At 34.6% G+C, this 13,605-nt stretch overlaps 1 protein-coding gene across 4 annotated transcripts in view; it reads right to left on the bottom strand.

Annotated features, from left to right (window-relative positions):
- The window catches only part of LOC114328901 (transcription factor AP-4), a 400,385-nt gene that overhangs the window by 330,411 nt on the left and 56,369 nt on the right, over positions 1 to 13,605 (bottom strand). Inside the window, exon 2 of one of the 4 annotated variants that reach the window (XM_050646342.1) lies at positions 7,620 to 7,673. The exons of the other annotated variants lie outside the window; for them this stretch is intronic. The gene's annotated coding sequence lies outside the window, so the exon portion shown is untranslated. The remainder of the gene's footprint in view (positions 1 to 7,619; positions 7,674 to 13,605) is intronic. 4 annotated transcript variants of the gene reach the window in all.

The raw sequence follows: 13,605 nt of genomic DNA, 5'->3' as shown, positions 1-13,605 counted from the left end.
AAGTACCTAGTTGTTATTCACAGGGTGATGTAAAAAGAAAAGTAAAGAACTATACATCATGCCGAGAAACAAGAAAACTAATGAAAAAAAAGGAACTAGACAACAGGCAAATAGGCTAGCATTTTAAAAATAGGTGTCAAACGAAAAGATGTTACTATATAAACAACTTTACTATTAAATTTTATTTTAAAAACTGTTTTTAGTTGATGCCTTCCAATTAGATGAACTTGTTTATAAAGATTCTTGCAGTTTATTTTTTATTTTAATTTACGAATTAAATTATTTTCTTATTGGTTATAAAGAAACACAAACAACACATCAAACTTATTCTGAAACAATTCATCCTTACCACAAAAAAAAACACCAAAATAAACATTAAATATTATTAAGTGACTAAAAATGAATATAAAAGGAACGTTGAAACGCAAACGTGTGCAAACCTGTGCGCTATGAAAAATCGGGTCGGAGCTCTGTAAAAAAGGAATGCCTTAGCGCAGCGTTTCCCAACCGGTGGGTCGCGACCCACTAGTGGGTCGCGGGGGTAGATTTCAGGTGGGTCGTGGCGTGGCTCTTACAGTAGCTGAATAACGTAAATATGTATCATCATGGGTGAGCGATGGGTCGCGAATATGAAAAAACAACAATAGGTGGGTCGCCAGACATAAAAGGTTGGGAACCACTGCCTTAGCGCATCACTTCGGTGACAAGGTATTCACTGCTGAAATCCTTAAGGCATGCGTTTAGCGCACGCAAAAAGGAACGCAATGTGGACACAGCATATGAGAACAAATGTCGAGGTCAAACACATGTACTCGTATAGGGCTAGCGACGCGACGCGACGTAGTCCAAGAGATTAAATTCCAACGTCTAATGGGCAGGCCATTATTCTAAGATGATGGCCCTAATGCCCATGATAGTTGGGTCAGTGGATAGCCCCAGAGTTCTTAAATCTGACCATATGTTAACTCTCTTCTTGTCGGGTCTTCCTCCCAGATTAACTTGGTAAGACAGTTATTATGGAGCCTATGGGCATGACAAGTCCACACGAAGCCTATGGACAATTACTAAATTATTTGCGGAATAATTATAATAATAATTTTATTGCCCTATTAAAAATTATTTTTTGATTTCCAACTGTAGTTAAAAAATCATCAAATTTAATGGCGGCAAACGGTCGAAAAAGCTCAAAAGAAATAAGCTATTTTCTAGGTGCAAATAAAAAAACCCTTTGAAGCAACCTTTTCTCTTCAACAACGGAAAAAGTGTCGATTACCGTGCTCTAACATCCATTTGCTTATTCTTTTATTGCACAAAATCCATCTTGCGGGCTTTGTCGTGTCTAACAACACAAGAGAGATAAACGGTGTGGCTGTTCTCCACCAAGAAAAAAAAATACCATAAATTTTCATTCTTCCTATGGAGGCCGATAGAGGAGGGCCGCTGGAGCACATACACCACCAAGTTTTGCATTACAAAAGAATCTGCGGATTTCAGGACAGGACTTCGTTTAGAAACTATCTTTCGTATGTTGGTCAGATACGAAATCAGATTGAAATATGACAATATCCAACAAGAACCAACTCTTCGAATAACAATAATGACACTTCTTATAGTCCATGTGGTGAGACCGCTCTCGTCTGAAAAACATTTCTAATTCGGTTTCTCTGCGGATTCATATTAAAAAATGTCCCCTTTAAACAAATCTGAAGGGTGCCGGAGGGAATTTTTGGGCAGAAATTGTTTAAACAATTTTTTTAAACAAATACATAAGATCACCTTTTATTGCTCCAAAAAATATATTTTTAGGTTTTTTGGGCCATTCTAAAGAAGAAAGGTATCTTGTAATTTTTCTCAAAAATTGACATTTTTCGAGTTATAGGCGATTTAAAATCTAAAAAATGCGAAAATACGCATACGCATTTTCGAGGCTTAAAAACTCATATTTAAATTAGTATTTTTAAGGGTGCCAATAACTTGGATTAAAGTTTAAACATTCCTTTTCAAGATTCCGAAGAGTAATCGCATCTAACTTCAATTTAGACCGTAGTTTTTTTAATTGTTAATTATGCGTGTCCATCCGGTTTTTTTGCCGGTACGGCGCGCACTATTTTCAAAAATCTCCTATTTTCCTCCGAAACTTATTTTATTTAGAATGTCCCAAAGAATCTAGAAAAAATATTTTTCGGAGGAAAATAGGAGATTTTTGAAAATAGTGCGCGCCGCACCGGCAAAAAAACCGGATGGACACGCATAATTAACAATTAAAAAACTCGTTCTAAGTTGCAGTTAGACCCGATCACTCTTCGGAAGAATCTTGAAAAGGAATGTTTAAACTTTAATCCAAGTTATTGGCACCCTTAAAAATACTAATTTAAATATGAGTTTTTAAGCATCGAAAATGCGTATTTTCGCATTTTTTAGATTTTAAATCACCTATAACTCGAAAACTGTCAATTTTTGAAGAAAATCACAAGATACCTTTCTTGTTTAGAATGATCCAAAAAACCTAAAAATATATTTTTGGGGCAATAAAAGGCGATCTTATGTATTTGTTTAAAAAAATTGTTTAAACAATTTCTGCCCAAAAATTCCGTCCGACACCCTTCAGATTTGTTTAAAGGGGATCTTTTTGAATATGAATCCGCAGAGAAACCGAATTAGAAATGTTTTTCAGACGGGAGCGGTCTCAACACATGGACTATTAGGCATGTACTAACTTTACGACTTTATCACACAAAGAAAATTTGAAATCTGGTCACTAACTTAGTCCACTTTTTACTTTTTTTGAGATATGACGGTCTTCCAAGGTAGCGATACGAGATCCAAAGCGAGTAAAACGCTATGTGCCCATCACATCCAGGACAGTCTTCAATTTTTTGACGAAGTAAGTCTACGTTATAGTTTTTTTTTTTTGTTAAATATCAGTTTTGAGTTTTTGTGGAAGTTTTGCTACATTTTCTTTCACTATAAAAGCGTTTTTTGGCTTATTTCAGATGCCCCTGAAGATGATCTAAAAGCGAAATACTTGTGCAAGCTTTAATAAAGACTCCTCCATGCAATAGTTATATCTGTCGATTCTTAATTTAATATTTGAAGAAAAGGCACAGTCTTCCTTATATTCGCAATCAGAGTAGATTTCTTGGTGACATGAATAAAAGATGGAGTGTACATCAGGGCTATAATTCGGTTACCCTCTTCCGTTAATGATGCTAGTGAGGGGAGTGATCGGGGTTCGATTTCAATTCGAGAAACATAATGAAACTAATTCAATAAAAGTGTGTGTCCGTGACCTCCGAGCGCCCTCTTCGATTTGCATATTATTCCGTATCTAAACTAAACGATGCGATTGTATAAGATTTTAGTTCCCTTGGCCTTTTTCTTTCTCGCAGCGAGTTGGTAACACCTGTTCCTTTTTATTATTTAGTTTTCTCGGGGGCAGGTATCTGTCGTTCTTGTTTTAGAGCAAGATCGAGACAGTGGCAGCGCGTGTGCTACGCGAATGAACTGATAAAGAGAATCGAGAAAAATATTTACATTCTGTAAGCGACATTGTGTATAAATCTTACTCACTTCTATTAGAAATGTTCCAGTTTCCTGATTTCATATTCGTTTAATATAATATTCTATTCTGCCCCAAGTAGAAACACTGTATATCCATTTTTTTTTCAAATTCACTTTTATTGCATTTTTGGGTTTAGGGTGTTGTTATCTACCATTTACCAAGGAAGAAAAAAATAAAAAAATAGTAGAACCACAATTTAACATTGCTATGAAACACATTATATCACATTCCATCTTCACTTCACCAATTTAAAACACATTATATCCATATCCCCAAGTATAAACACTGTAAATACGGGATATACAGTGTTTTTATTTGGTTTTTGGGATTTACAGTGATTTACGTAGATATTTGTCGTGTATAAAATATTTAAATTTATTGTATTAGTTATTTAAAATATATTTTTGCACGATTGATCATTTTTGACTGTTTACCGTGACAGATTTTACGTCAGTAGGTGATATTTACTAGCAACTCGACGATAAGTAATCCAACTCGACGGTAAGTACTCCAAGTCGACGGTAAGTAATTCACTTACCGTCGAGTTAAAAAATCTCTTAATTTTAATTCATTTTTTGAAAGAATAAAGAAAACTAACGAACTATTTATTAATATTGAAACTTATGGTACAATTTGTTAAATTATTTAATGAAATCCCACTTGTTTGGGCTGTGGTTTCACTTCTAACAGAAACTCCTGCAGAATCGCATACATTAGTAGTATTACTAGTATCGCACAATATTTTTTATTTAAAATAAATAAATATTTATTTTAATAATTGCGGAACACCCTTCTTCCCAAGCCCGTTCAATTTCTTCAAATTCACTTTCGCTCATATTTTAATTTATAATAATCAAAATTTTACTTAAAATTATTGACAACTAAATAAAAACTCAATTCTCCATTGTTGTTATGCACCCTAGTTACTACCTAACAACCAAAGTATCTATATTGATAAAATGAATGAAACTAGTCAATATGACGAAAATGTTTAATTTTATAATTTATAATGGTATCAATCGTGCAAAAAACGTTATAAGCATGTCGAACGTTAAGGGTAACCGATCTCAGACAATTGTCGTCAATCGGTATAAAACCCTTACCGTTCTCCATACTTCATATACTATTTTAAAATTAAACTGGGTGTTACCTATTAATTATCAAATATGAATAAAAATCGAATAATATTTTGACCTGCTGAATTCGAATTTATAACTTTCTTTTGCGTCGGATGTGACGAGAATTTATTATAAACAATTTAATTGTAAACTGACAAATATAAATAGTCTCTACAAAATGCATTTTTTTCTTAAAAAAATCTACAAAAAAATGTTTGGTAAACCTTGACCAATAATTAGAAACACAGATGCTGTAAAATTAGTGCAAAAACATTGCAAAATTACAGAATTTAGTCGATTTTTCACTTGTAAGTCTGCTGAATTTTGAGTAAGATAACTTCATAATAGCCCAAATTAATAAAAAAACTACAAGCTGTAAAACTAAACCTTAATATAACTATTATATATACAAAGTTATAACAATAAACGAAAATTTTTTATTAAAATCTGCATAATATAATTTGTTTATTTATATAGAGAATTTAATATAATTTGTATAAATATGTATACAGAAATAATAGAGAAACTTATTTCTTTGATGCCTGAAAACGGATGATCGTTTTGGCGTACTTGGTCAGTCTCAGAGACACTTTTCCATAACCCTGGATGACAGCAATTACATGACCCAGACACTGACCATTAAATTGTTGCAATTTGTTATATATTTGTTAAAGTAACTTGAATAAAGTATCCTTTGTAGTACTTAATGTCTTTAAAAAGTGGGATATTTAATACTATATTTTCAGGTTTCCCAAATAAAAACACTGTATGTGTTCAAAACCTAGTCAGGAAATAAAATTCAGACATAAAAATATTTACTGAAAAACAAGAGTATTTTTTACTAAATTAATGTGTTTTCACTTTAATTTCAAACAAAATAGAAATTTGAAAAGTTAAGACCTTTACGTTTTCTACTCTGGTGAACATTTTTCGAATTGGCGCTTACAGTTTTTCTACTTGGGACAGTCAAATGTTAGTAGATTGTTTTATGACATTATTATAATACGAGGCTTGTTCAACTGAAACTTATTTTTGGTGCAGAAAAAAATTATTGGTTAATAATATCTACAATTAATTTTTACCACTACAATGAAGGCACATAATATTATCCCATTCTCTCACCAACTGATGTATACCCAGCTTAAAGAGGTCTTGTGTATGAATACCCAAGAATTCTTTTACGGCATTCTGTAATTCTTTGTCCGACTGAAAACGATTACATTTTAGCGCCTTTTTCAGTGACCCAAACATATGAAAATCACAAGACAATAAATAGGGACTATAGAGTAAACGCTCTAATATCCTTTTCTCTTTCGTTATAGATTTTTTCACTACTTTGGCAACATAAGGCCGAGCATTGACGTGCATAAGTGTAAAAACTTATTTGCACTTTTGTCTTATTGCTTGATGGCAAGGTAATATAAGATAATAATGGCACATATCTTCGTTGCCAGAAATTATTGAAAAGGACGGCATTACGACAATGGAGAAACGACAAGAAAGAGAGAGAGAAATAAATAGGAACCTATGTACCAAAGTTTCAAGACTATAAGTTTTTCTTCGCAAAAGAGTAAGAGAGACGGATGGAAAGACAAACTGTATTATAGAAAGGACTTGGGAAAACAGATAATGTCAATACACAAGAAAAAAATGAATGGATCTAAAATATTTATTGAAGAGAAAAGGGAGAAGAAATGAAGAACTGGAAATATAAATGAAAGAACCATCAACAACAGCACAATAAAATGTTCACCAAGATTATTAGAAGCACTAATTTACGGAATTTGTTTGTTTTGTCTTTAATTGAAACTCAAGACATATTTTTGTATCAAAAACTTTTTAAAAATTTAGACGTCATCATAGATTGGCTTTGTTATTTGGCATTTATTACCCTCTTATTCTGTGCCACTGTATCCGGTATTATATTACCTGCGTATTATAATTCAGGATAAACCTGTACTGAACGGAAGTGAACAAGGGTCATCGGATAAAAAGTGTGCTTATAATCTACATAAAAAATAGTTTGAGGGGTTCGCATTGAACATCAGCTGTCTGCGGTGTATATGTTACACGCTGTATCGGAATTTGATAGAAGAACCCCTGGTGTATAATTTATAGTTGTATTTAAATCATATACTCCACTGCACGTCTTTTGGGCAGGTTGTCAAAATTATTAAAAAAAATAAAATATAAGCAAAAATTTAAAAAAATAAAGGCTGACTCAAACTACATACTCAAATAAAATTCAGCGCTGTGTCATTAAGATCTAAATTGGAAAAAATCCTTAAATTAGAATTTCCAAAAATGCAAATCTATTAGATATTTTATATAATATTATATACAATATAATTTATTATAAATGTTATAAAGTCGTAGAAAATTTACATGTTTATACAAAATAATGTGTGATGTTTAAAATATTCCTTGATTTTACATCAGGCAACGTCCCTGCATCATGTGGGTTGCTAGTTCTGAGGGTCAGAACCTCACGTTACGGACTCTAAATAATAACTTAGAGGAGTCTACATTACAATTATTCCAGAAAAATGAAGGCACTAATGTAGCGGCTTATCTTGGTTACATACGAAAGAAAAACGTAAGAAGAAAAAATTGTGTAACTGGCTCATAGATGGTGCAAGTGTAAACAATATTCTCTGTTAAACTACTACTGTACCAAATACTAGACGGTGTATTAGATTCTCCCTTAAGCGGTCCCTGATCTAAGTAAGTTTGAGAAACACTGCTCTAGTCCACTGAGTCGCATTACTTGATACTGAGTGACGATTATGTTCATTTTACTACAAGTATAGTTTAATAGACAATTAGTGTTTCTATAGCAGATTATACTTAAAAGGAACTAAAGATTTAGCGATGAAACTGTCCTGTTTATAGGACAAAACATACCATGGATAAATCTACGATTACTCGTACTTACTTACAAGGATATGTCTGATGTGGGCAATCTAGTAGTTGTTCAAAAAGTATGTTCGTACCTGAAAAAATATAAAAAATATTAGTATAAATAAAAACTAAAAAATTAGACTATTTTTTCCGAACATTTGCTGATTTTCTGATTGAAAAGATATTTCGAAACTATTTTTAATTCAAAATATTGTACAGTGGATTTCAAATAAGCGTTTGACACAACGGCTTCCAAAAAAAAACTAAAAAAGATGAGGTATCAAAAACTTCTCACCAAATTCAGTAATAATAATAAATAATAATAATGAAATCATTTGCGACTTTCTCTCAAGCCTCTTGACAGTTTAAACATTTAATTTAAGCGAAAAGCAATGTTTATTTGTGAAATAAACATTGATAGATTTTATCTCTGTTTTATGACAGCAGTAAAATATATTTTGAATTAAATAAATTACGCTCATTTGTCTTTTTGTGTCAATTAATTAAATATATAAAAAAAATGGCGGCCACCCTGTATAAATAATTATGCTAATGTTTATATTATTGAATAGAGAATTGAATTACCTTTCAAATGAGCTAGCACACAACCCCTATTGTCTTTTAAAAAACCATCGACTACGTCATCACCTCCAGACGGATGACGTCACTAGTATGATATACATGCCAAAAAATCATAAATTAAAATCAAAAGTCGACCTATTTCGGTAATTTCTAATAATGTTGTTTATTTAGCTAATAATGAATGTATGCGATACTTTATGGACGAGTAATAATTATATCTGTACTTATAAATAAATAAAAATAAAAAATATTTATTTCTTTTTTATTCAATGGCGTTTTTTATAATTTTTGTTTTATTTGTTTCTCGGGTTAGGGTCAAAAAACACATTCTTAAGTATGCTCGGTTTATTTCTATTAAAAATTTCGACATTTCTATAAAAAAAAATAAAAGCAACAAAATGTACCTATGTATCTATAAAAATAATATTGTAGTACTTATGTTATGGAATAAAAAAATTATAACTATGAATCTGCAATTATAATTTAATTGGTGCCGAAATCAATGAGGGTTTGTAGCGTAATAGTGTATTTCAAAGGCTAACCGATTTCAGCACTCTGGTGCCGTAGTATAGGAGCATTTGTAAATATGCGTTCTCGACACCGTAAGGTACAAGAGGATGGCTTAAGTAAGTACATTTTTGTGTAATCAGCATTTCAAAAGCTTTTAAATGAGGTGTCGCATAATGCACTTTCCCATTTAAAAAAGTAAAAGTTGCCTGTAACCTGAAGAGGGATCGCGTAAAGTTCGAAACATTGATGTTATAATATACTATGATTATTTTAAAAATCGACCTGTCCGAGCGTTTTGCTCATGTGCTAAAACTAAATAAGTTAATAAGGGGGTGGGGGAGGGGGGGGTAACACTTATTCCAGCGCACTGTATAACATAATGTGTAAATAATATACAAACAGAAATATTCTACCTGCCATACTGTGATGCGTATTTCGCGATTATAAGCTTGTCAGACAGAACTTGTTGGTACAGGTTTGCTTCGATATAATCCAGATTGCACTAGTAAGTGAATGACTGAAAGGCTTTGTATAACCACCGATATACGAATGGATACATTCTTCACTCCGCCTACACCAGCAAGTTCTGTATGACAAGCTAATAATAGCGAAATAAGTATCACAGAATGGCAGATAGACGAAGTGTGAATATTTCTGTTCGTATATTACGAGAAAAGTTTTTCAGCAAAAATGTTGCTGTCGCTTAGATGCATTTGAAGCCAAATATATGCCACAAGAGCACAATTCATCAAATTTTTCGTGTATGAAGCGGTATCAATAGTCTTACGTTATTTCAGCAAATCCCTGCATCGTCAGAGCCTCGGGCTGATACAAATTCACACCCAGAACGGCCGAAGAATGTCCCTTGCCATTTCCCACGTCAAGTGGATAGATACAAAAGTGCCATCTACTCTGATGGCCATAAACGAAAATCGATAAAGTCGGTTTTAGCTGAAAGAAATTTGCGAAAAGTTTAAGATTTGAAACTTGTGTTTTTATCAAAAGTTTTACTATCCCGATCGTGAATACCAAGCTAGATTATACTAAACCAGTATTTTCCTGGATGGATCGGTAAATGTCGAAACGAAGCGTAGGCTCCTAGGTCGCCAGACATTGCCCTTATGGATTTCCCAATCTGGGGCATGCTAAGACAGAGTTTTTGCGCGAAGATCGAAAACGTCTAAGATCTCAAACATTGGATAAAAATCAAGTTAGATATCATCAATGAAGATCTTGCGATACCTACTTGCTTGCATTATTAATTCGACCAAAAAACGTTATTTGAAGTGTATTGAGATGAATGGTGAACATTTTGAACACTTATTGTAATTACATTATTTTTTTCAAAGCCATCTGACTTATACACCCACCCCTATATATAAACAACCCTTACACATTTTATAAGATCTCACATGATGGATACTATGTCCTAAAAAGTAAAAATTGTGTCTGTCGAACACAAAGAGTGACACAGATCAGCTGAGTTGAAGTACTCGACAGCAGAAAATATGTCGAGAGATGTAGTGGTTGTAGATAGAGAGCGGTGGTGTGAAGCTAGACCAATACACGCCACGATGAGCGCGTACTGAAGGAACGCGAGTGGCGCTCTCTACAGTTCGCAAAAATCGATATTTCCACCCGTCGACCCGTCGTATACTACGCATTAACGGGCCCGATGACCTGAACCAAATACGCTGTACTGTGGTGGCGGACAATGTTGCCAGGTATATGATACACCTCTTGCATCCCATAGTCAACAAAAACCACAAACTACATATTATATAGGACACTTATCTATTCCAACTTTTTGGAATTCCACTGGTAGAATCTAATCTAGTTCACTAATTCTGGTAGAATCTAGTTCACTGATTCTTTTATGGATAGAATTGCACACTATTTTTTTCGCGGTGTGTAGGTATTTTTGGGTTTTGAAGCTTCTGACCTAGCTCAGCTCGTGAGAAATCTTTTTATATACATTTTTTAACCAGTGCTTCTATTTATATTTCTTTTGTGGATCAATGTAAGCGTTGATTGTTGTTTTATTGACTAGCTATCAAGAATGTTGGTTAATTCATAAAATTATAATAATACATACAATGATATAAATTCCAACACAACATCGTTAGACCACTCCATAGTAAAATTACCACGGCACTGATTGTACCAGTTCCTAGCCAAATCGGAAGGATTGGATGTGTAGGTAGCCAGTCTGTATCAGCTTCTGAGTTCCTCTGAACCGTGGCAGACTTCGTGCCGATCCACACCGGTCATAAATAGTGGGTTCAGTCCTAGTCCAAGGATCGTAAATCAAAAATCCTAGACCAAGAATCTTTTCCCGGAAAGGTTTAACAACCCCTAACCCTAAACAAGGAAGAATACAGGGTAGAAGGAGTCGTGGAAGAAGACGCATCTCTTGGTTAAACAATTTGAGAGCTTGGTTTAACTACACTTCTGCTGATCTCTTTAGAGCAGCGGTATCGAAAGTGCGAATTGTCATGATGGTTGCCAACCTTCTTAAAGGAGATGGCACATGAACAAGAAGAATCCTAAACAAAGTCTTGACTATCAACAACACATCTAGAACTCGAATGTTACAGAATGCTATAGAAACGTGACTTTATCAATGGAGTGTGCTGTGGCGTTTCTTCGACAACACGGACTTTTTGAAGAAGCAGATGATGCTCAACCTTACCATAGTTGTGGATGTGCTATACAGCAAAAGACACGAAGAGACCCGAGGCTAGTTCCGCGTTGTCCTCACAAGGGCTGCCAAGTAACACGTTCCGTGTAATATTTGGTAATAGTGTTTTTCTTCGTAGAAGATGTTTCGTTGACCACTACAGTTCATCTAACTGGGAAGTCAGCGAATATGGTTACCGACTGGTACAACATCCAGCATCGTATCGAGAAGAGGCCCGATGATAGGAACGAACTAATTGAGGCGAGATTCGCTGGTCGTCGAAAATACAACCGAAGACTCATGCTGGAAAGAAGATGGTGCTGCAGAAACAAGAACAGCGATGTTGAAGTGGAAAACCAATGGAATCACGGAGCACGGATCGTGGACCCTTGACTGTTGGGATTGAAAATGGGACAGATTGCCGCTATTTTTTCGTCGAGCGGAGAAACAGGCCGACTTTAGTCCCTATTATCTAAAGGGAAGTTGCAGCAGATTCCGTCATCCATTCTGTTGGCCGTAAACCTAAATCGACTGGGATTCGAACTTAAGACGGCGAACCACCAAAGGAACTACATAGATCATGCATCAGAAGCGCACACACAGGAGATAGAGCGGTCGTGGTTAGATGAAAAGATCCGAATCTTGAAGAAAATGCGACGGTACCACGTCAACATTTCCATTCTCATTTGGATGACTACTGCTGGAGGATTCTGCGGAACGATGAAGAGGACCTGTTTCTCGCATTTTTAAAGGACGTCAGACAGGTACATCTTCTTGATGAACCTACCCGAGACGAATGTTGGCGATCGTCATGGCAATCTTTATCTTATCTACAGCAACGCGGAAAAGCTGCACAGATGTTACGTTGAACCAGCTGAGGTTTTAAGCAGGATGGTCTTCTTCTTCCTCGACCTCGCTTTCCAAATATTTTTCCTTGCAGGATAGCTTGTAGACAGGTATATAGATAGGGTATTTTTTAACATTCTTGGTTAGGGTGCCTGCATGACATTTTTTAAGCTAGAATCATTGACTACATTAACTTTTGAAATTTCCGACCCGAATTTTTGTTCTAGCAGACCAATAATCGATGGTTTTAAAAAGAAAAACTACTAATAGTGGTTTCCAGCAATCGTAAAACACATTTGGAGTACAATTAGAGAGCCCATGGCACAATTACACAATCGTAAACTTTTTAGTTTACGATCAAAGACATTCGGCTCCAGTGGCAACGTCGTTCTCGTCGGCGGCTTTCAAAGGGAGCGGAGAGCAAAGCGGGAAGCTCTGTCGCGACGCCCAACGGGGATGCGTCCTCGACGCTTCCCCCCTCCCCCCACCTCACTCACCCCTTCTCGCTACTCCCTTTTTCTCTCACTGCTACGCCACATTGCTGCTGCAATAATCTTGTCTCATGGACGGGAAATGGAACTTTTCCGCGCGCTTTCCACGTTTTCCTATTGAACAGGTGAACGCGGGAGTGATATTTCCGACGTGTGGCAGGTGAAAAAATTGATGAAAAAATATACGTATAATACGAATAAGTAAAAGAAATGAAAAATCCAAGGTGTGAATATTACCTCATCCGCTTACAAAATCCTTTTTGGAGAGTATATTAAAATTGTCGTAACAAAGGGAAAATCCTATGTATCTGATAAAAAGATTTGTAGCTGAAGCAGTAGGAATTTTATATAAAATATGAACGTTAACATGTGATTTTCTGATCATATGCTCTTCTATGACATTTTTTACAACTGACAACCAGCTCTTAAAAGTAAACAACTGACAAGTTGAAACGAAAATATGACACACTAATATGTATGATGGATGTTGACAGATCTGATTCTTCTTTTTATCTTCTTTATTCAAAAATTAGCTTCGGTTCAAAATACATATATATTTCAGGGCTTCAAAATACTTAAATATACAGAGTGAGTTTTATGTATGGAAACACTTAATTATCTCGGAAACGGCTTGCACGATTTTTATAGATTTTGGTGGGTAAGGGTTTTTTGAGGTGGCCGATATTACAGTGGCAATTACATTGTTGTCAGATTTTTCGTTTTTCTGGAAATCTAATGAACTTTCTTATTTCAAATGAAACACCCTGTATATTTTTGCGTTTTAAAGTCCTAAAAAAATACTCACTATTTTCCATGTTATATTCCCTATACCTAAATGCCATAATTTCGGAGTTATTGCTACATTTATTAAAAAAACAAATTTAAACAAATTATAAAAATCAATTTTTTCGGCTC

This window comes from Diabrotica virgifera, chromosome 3 (genome assembly GCF_917563875.1).
Source record: "Diabrotica virgifera virgifera chromosome 3, PGI_DIABVI_V3a".
In the NCBI taxonomy this organism is placed as follows: Eukaryota; Metazoa; Arthropoda; class Insecta; order Coleoptera; family Chrysomelidae; genus Diabrotica; species Diabrotica virgifera.
Note: the sequence above shows the minus strand (reverse complement) of the source record. Positions and strands in the feature narration are given on the sequence as shown.